This window comes from Octopus bimaculoides, chromosome 3 (assembly GCF_046866305.1).
Source record: "Octopus bimaculoides isolate indiv1 chromosome 3, ASM4686630v1, whole genome shotgun sequence".
NCBI classification, from domain to species: Eukaryota; Metazoa; Mollusca; class Cephalopoda; order Octopoda; family Octopodidae; genus Octopus; species Octopus bimaculoides.
The window spans coordinates 109,663,506-109,669,911 of NC_142930.1; the positions used below are offsets into that span (position 1 = coordinate 109,663,506).

Genomic DNA, 6,406 nt, shown 5'->3' on the forward strand with positions numbered 1-6,406 from the left:
CTCCAAGAGTGTAGTGGGTGCTTTTACATGCCACCGGCACAAGGGCCAGTCACATGGTACTGGCAACGGCCACACTCAAAAAGGTTTTTACGTGCCACCTGCACAGGAGCCAGTCCAGTGCCACTGGCAACATATGTAAAAAATGGCTGGAAATCATTGGCATAGTCCATTGTTTTTTAAGTAATGAATTGTTTAAATTTGAACTTAACTCTGCATATCAGAGCTTGGCAGCTTTGAAATACAAAATGGAACAAAAAAAAAAATAAATGTCCTCCTCATTTCTTACCCAACTAATTATATCCCATATTTTGCACACCCTTGGGACACTATAAATGAGAAGTGTGAAGGGATGATTAATTTCTATCCTTCAGATAGGAGATTGACTGAATCCTGGAAGTACTGCAATACCAGGCCAACCTGTAGTAAAAGCAGAGCAAGCCCCTAACTCTTTGCCCTGTTGTAAAAATCAGTTTAATATTGATGGCCCCCAACATGGGACCATATCAGATATTAAACTGGCAAGAACAAATACTACACTTTGATCTTAGCCAAAGGGTAAAGCAGTGTGAAGGGATGGTTAAATAGAAACATATTTACTATTTAAAAAAAAAAAAAGAAACAAAACTGCTAAACTTCACTTTAAAAAATTACTTTTAGAATGCTAGATTCCTAAATTCACCCTTTTTTCTTTATCTAATGGTGAGTCTTATTTGGACATAACTGGTATTGTGGCTCATATATTATCTGTTAAAGATAGAAATATAAAAAAAAATTCAGTGTAGTTCACTTCTGTTATTTCCCTCTCAAGTCTTCAGTATTTTTTTGCACCCCCCCCCCCCTTGGAACAAGTAACTTAAAATTAGATGCTTGTTAACAAATGCTTTGCAGATATCATGTGGAAGTCCTTGTCACTTTTACAGCTACTTTATACAGAAGCAAACACAATTATATACTTTGCCTCCATCCGTCCCTCTCTCTCTCTCTCTCACACACACATAGTAGATTTCTTGACAAGACAAACATTTATATTAGTAATTTAGAAGTATACCCACTCAATCATAAGGTTCATAATGAAATTACATTGAGTAAATTCCTTCCTTTGTCCATGCAAGAGTTTGAAAAATAGCCTATTTTCTTGTAGATAAACATCTCAGTCTCTCTCTCTCCTGATTTCCTTCTCCTTCTCTGTACAAATACACATGTATATTTATATGTATATATATGTGTGTGTATCTGAATATGTATTTGTGATATTATGAATGTAAGTTTAGATAATATTCTGTTGGTTGTGTCATGATTTTTCTTCATATCCATCTCTCACAAAAGTAATACAATATTTTTTTTACAGCCAATATGAAAACCTGTTTCAGCCAGTAAGTATTGATATATTTATATTCATATACAGTGAACCATATTTTTCTCTTATCTTGGGCAAAATAGACATATTATTTCCTGGAAGCACTCAGAATGTAGTAGATAGATTTAGCTGATAAAATATACTTAAAATCCTACTGCTCTCAATAGCAATTAAGCTTTCTCTCTTCCTATGATTTTAACTCTTATGAGAACAACAGATTTTTAATTCATAGAAGTCAGTTGAATGACTGCATTAGTCACTATAGTGAGACATTAACCACATGTCCACAAAAATGATGGATTATTTTGATTATAATAATTTGATATCTGGAGGCACAGACATGACTGTGTGGTTAAAACCGTTGCTTCCCAACCATGTTCCACACTGTGTGGTACCTTGGACTAGTGTCTTCTACTATATCCCTTGGCCCATCGAAGCCTTATGACTGGATTTGGTAAACGGGAACTAAGAGATGCCCTTCATAAATATGTGTTCATTTGTGTGTAGCTTTGTCTTGACATCTTGTGATGGTTGTAAACGAGCATTACCATCATACAAGTGATGTTGTTCATTTCCAAGTCTTCTGTGGAAAATATGTCTGGTCTTTGGGAAGTATAATGCATAGAAACAAGTGAATGTTGGTGACAGGAAAGGCATCTGACCATACAAAAATGTACTTCAAAAAATTTTGCCTGAACCATGAAAACATGGGAAACTGGTGATGCTAAATGAAAATAAAATACACAAATGAAAAGAAACTTAGTGTAGGGTGAAGCGGAAAGGAATGCATAAGAGAAACTAGTTTTTATATTGTTATAGGACAAACTCAGGACTTTAATGAAGTCAGCTGCTTTCAATGTTTCTATAATTCATTGGTTTACTCTTCAGATACAAGTAGTTGTGAAACCTGACTGGAAAAATGTTCAATAGCTATTTATGTGCTAGGTCAGCACTGGTTGAGTGATATATAGACAAAAATATATTCTCTGTAGAATCACTTTTGAAAGCTTATCAGTACTGGCTTTGCACTCTAGAAAATCTACAGAGATGAACTTTTAAAAAATGAGAACACAAAAGACACAATATTGACTTGTTAACCTTTAAAATATTTGGTTGTATATTATGGCTGCAAAACAAAATACTGTGTCCTTGCTAGCAAGTAATATATCTATATAGCATTTCCAGTGTATTAAGATCAGAATGGATAGTTCTAGAAATCTTTTTGAAAACTGTTTGGGCTATACTTGGATGTCCTTGTTAGCATAAATGATGCTTCCTCAAAATTATGTTGTTATCCGTTTCCTGCTAAGCGAATTTTTTTTTTCTTGTTTCAAATGAATTTGATGTTGAAACTAAATCTGTAATTAATCATTTTTGCTTCTTCAACCCTTTTGATGCTAATACAGCCATGACCTTCCTTCCTTGAGTTATTTTATTTTCTGATTAGTTTTAGGTTTTACTATGGTAACAACTATATTATTTTATGTTGACTTTGACATTTCATTACCTCTATGACAGGTATGTTATAGTCTATCGTTTGCTGATGAGGTCATAATAAAACTGAAACATAGCCAGATTTACTTCTATTTTCCAAAATAATTAAAATAATATTAATCAGTGATTAGTTTTGATATTGTTTCATTACACAAATATTTCTTGTGAGTTTCTTTCATGTTCTCTGCATTGAATATGTTAACACTAAAAAACGTAATAATATAGTTCCTTACATGTTTCAAAGGGTGACAATTCAAAGTACCTTGATCTAGAAATTTTCACTGTTTTGAAAACTTTTCACAGCTTTAACATCAGATATCTTATGTAGTTCTAACATCTTTACAGGGAGTAAAGAAAGAAAAAACATTAGAAATCAAGACTCCCACACCATCCTTATAACTAACTCACCAAGGAAACAAAAACAAAGGTGGGGGTGGTTAAGCTGCAGAAGGTGGGAGTGGAGGGAGTAACAGGTCAGACACCCCATAACAAATGACATGTTCAGCTGAACCTCATGGACATGATTACAAAGACGTTGTTGCAAAGAATGGCCAGTTCATCTCTCAGATGGGCTGCAATTATCCCAATTTTGCTGAGGAAATTGGCAGTGTAGGGTCCAAGAACATCCGAGGTCTCAATGGTGACCAACACAAACTGGTCAGTCACCTATATTTGTTTATTTTTCTAACATTTTGTTTTTAAATCCTTGAACAACAAAGCAGCTGTCTGGCGTCTGTGCCAGTGACACGTAAATAGCACCGTTTGAGCATGATCGTTACCAGCGTCGCCTTACTGGCACTTGTGCCAGTGGCACATGAAAAACATTTGAGCGAGATTGTTGCCAGTGCCACTGGACTGGCTCCTGTGCAGGTGGCACGTAAAAAGCACCTTTTTGAGTGTGGCCGTTGCCAGTACCGCCTGACTGGCCCTCGTGCCGGTGGCATGTAAAAGCACCCATTACACTCTCAGAGTGGTTGGCATTAGGAAGGGCATCCAGCTGTTGAAACTCTGCCAGATCAGATTGGAGCCTGGTGTAACCTTCTGGTTCACCAGTCCTCAGTCAATTCGTCCAACCCATGCTAGCATGGAAGGTGGACGTTAAACAATGAGGATGATGATGATGATTCACTAGTTCGGTAGTTTATAAATAAATAGTTTATACATTCAGTCACTATAACGTCTATCTGTTTCTACTAATTCTTCCCTCTTCTACTACTACTCTAATTTTCAGTTGTCTTCTATTTCTACTTCTCATCTATTTTCTACTTATCTTCTATCAACCCCCTTCTATCTCCTAGTATTAGCTAGTACCAACAATAAAATATGTTGTCCGGACAAATTTTATTGTCTTCTTGTTGCCTCTCAGATGTTAATATTTCTTTGGTACTGAGAAGAGAAAGATTTATTTGCCAAGAAAAAAAATTTGATAAAACGTTCCAAAGTCTTTTGTGATGAATAAAAGACAACTTTCCATTTCTCATGATTCTTTTTTTTTTCTCTTCCTTTTACCAAACCAGTGATCTATGCAAAGAACTGCAACAGAGTATGTCAAATCTTATTATAGTCTTTGATAACCTCATGACAAATTAATATTATTCCTTGGCAGAGGATTCACTAGTACCATTCCCAGTAGTCTTATATCATGGAAGATTCTATATCCATAAGAAATTGTATTTGAAATAACTTCTTCCTTGGGAGAATCATATTAATTTGTTTTTATTACAGACTCTTTAATGGTTTCAAATGTTGAAATCAGCCATTTCAGACTTTGCTACTATCTGTCAATAACATAAACCTTATGTTCTTCAATGTCTTTTATCACCAAGATGAATAGATAGTCCCATTTAACATTTAGCTGTCTGCATTTTACTAGTTTGTTTTATGAGGGAGGGAGGGAGGGAGGATGAGGATGATGAGGAGGAGGACATGTTTACTGTTTGCATCTCCAAGCATAAATATCAAGTATTTTACCTCTTTCACAATAATGAATTCCTGTGTGTTTGTGTGTGTAGCTGTTTCCTTTTGATTGTTGTTGTTGTTACTACTACTACTACTACTACTACTACTACTACTACTACTACTACTACTACTACTACTACTACTACTGTTCTTTTGCACATTGGACAGTATGGTTATTCTTTTATTTGTTTCTGTGATTTGACCTGCTGCCATGCTGGAGCAATCCCCTTAGTCGAACAAATCGCCCCCTCCCCAGGACTTATTCTTTGTAAGCCTAGTACTTATTCCATCAGTCTCTTTTTACAAAACCGCTATGTTACAGGGATATAAAAACACCAACATCAGTTGTCAAGCAATGGTGGTGGTGGTGGTGGTGGTGGGGGACAAACACACACACAAACATACACACACACACACACACACACACACACACACACACATACACATATATACGACGGGCTTCTTTCAGTTTCCATCTACTAAATCCACTCACAAGGCTTTGGTCAGCCCGAGGCTATAGCAGAAGACACTTGCCCAAGGTGCCCTGCAGTAGGATTGAACCTGGAACCTTGTGGTTGGTAAGCAAGCTACTTACCACACAGCTACTCTGGTATTTCTTTCAGCTTTTCCAGTGGTAGGTAAAAATCTATGGAGATATTCTTCTTAACTGTGCAGAATCATGGCACTTTGGGTAAATTCTTCTACTGTAGCCATGGGCTGATGAAAGCCTTGTAAGTGGAAATGGTAAATGGAAATTGAAAAAAGCTGTATGTATGTGTGTGTGTTAGTAACCAAGCATCACTGTCCTACGGGCAGTATCTTTAGTTTTCAGTGTTCCACAAAAACATGTCAGGCCATGGGGAAATATTACCTCGCTTGGAAACAGGTGACCCATGCAAGCAAGAAAAACTGATTGTTAAAATGGTGATGATGATGATGATGATGATGATGATGATTGCTGACTTCTCTGTTCTTTTGACACTAATTTTAACTTTGGAAACTGCCAAAGAACAATGAAGGCATAATCTGTTATGTGTTTATTGATCAGTTAATTTAATGGTGTTGGTGTATGTGTTTGTAGAAGTGTGCTTGTGTACAAGCATGTGTGTGTGTGTGTGTGTGTGTGTGTGTGTGCATTGCAGCTTCTCTATTTCCCATGGTGGTTTAGTATTAGTAGAAATGGAAAAGGCAGTAACCAATCAAATTTATTTCGGTTAATAGTCTCTCAAAAGAAAATTCTTTGTATCTGTTACTGCTTATATGTATATCTATTAAATAGAAAATTGGTGAGTAGATTAAGCACTAACGATTGCTTCAAATTTTGGCACAAGGCCAGCAATATTACAGGGAGTAAGGGTAGGTAGCTTAGTCGTTTGCATTTACCCCAGTATTTCAGTGGCACTTTAATAATAATAATAATAATAATAATAATAATAATTAATAGTTATCGCCAAGCCAACATGGCAGTCCCAAAATTAGGACGAAAGCTGCCGTGAATTAGCTCCAAGAAGCCATCGCCTCTAGCTAGCTATGTGACACACGAAACCTGTGTCCTTTATAACCTTCGAACAGGGGAGGTCAGCAGTGTCCCCCTGC

General features: G+C 36.4%; 1 non-coding gene across 1 annotated transcript; it reads right to left on the bottom strand.

Annotated features, from left to right (window-relative positions):
• Nucleotides 1-373: 373 nt before the first annotated feature.
• Nucleotides 374-568, bottom strand: LOC128247431 (U2 spliceosomal RNA). The gene has a single exon (XR_008263818.1). It is a non-coding gene; the product is annotated as a U2 spliceosomal RNA (small nuclear RNA).
• Between the last annotated feature and the right edge of the window lie 5,838 nt (nucleotides 569-6,406).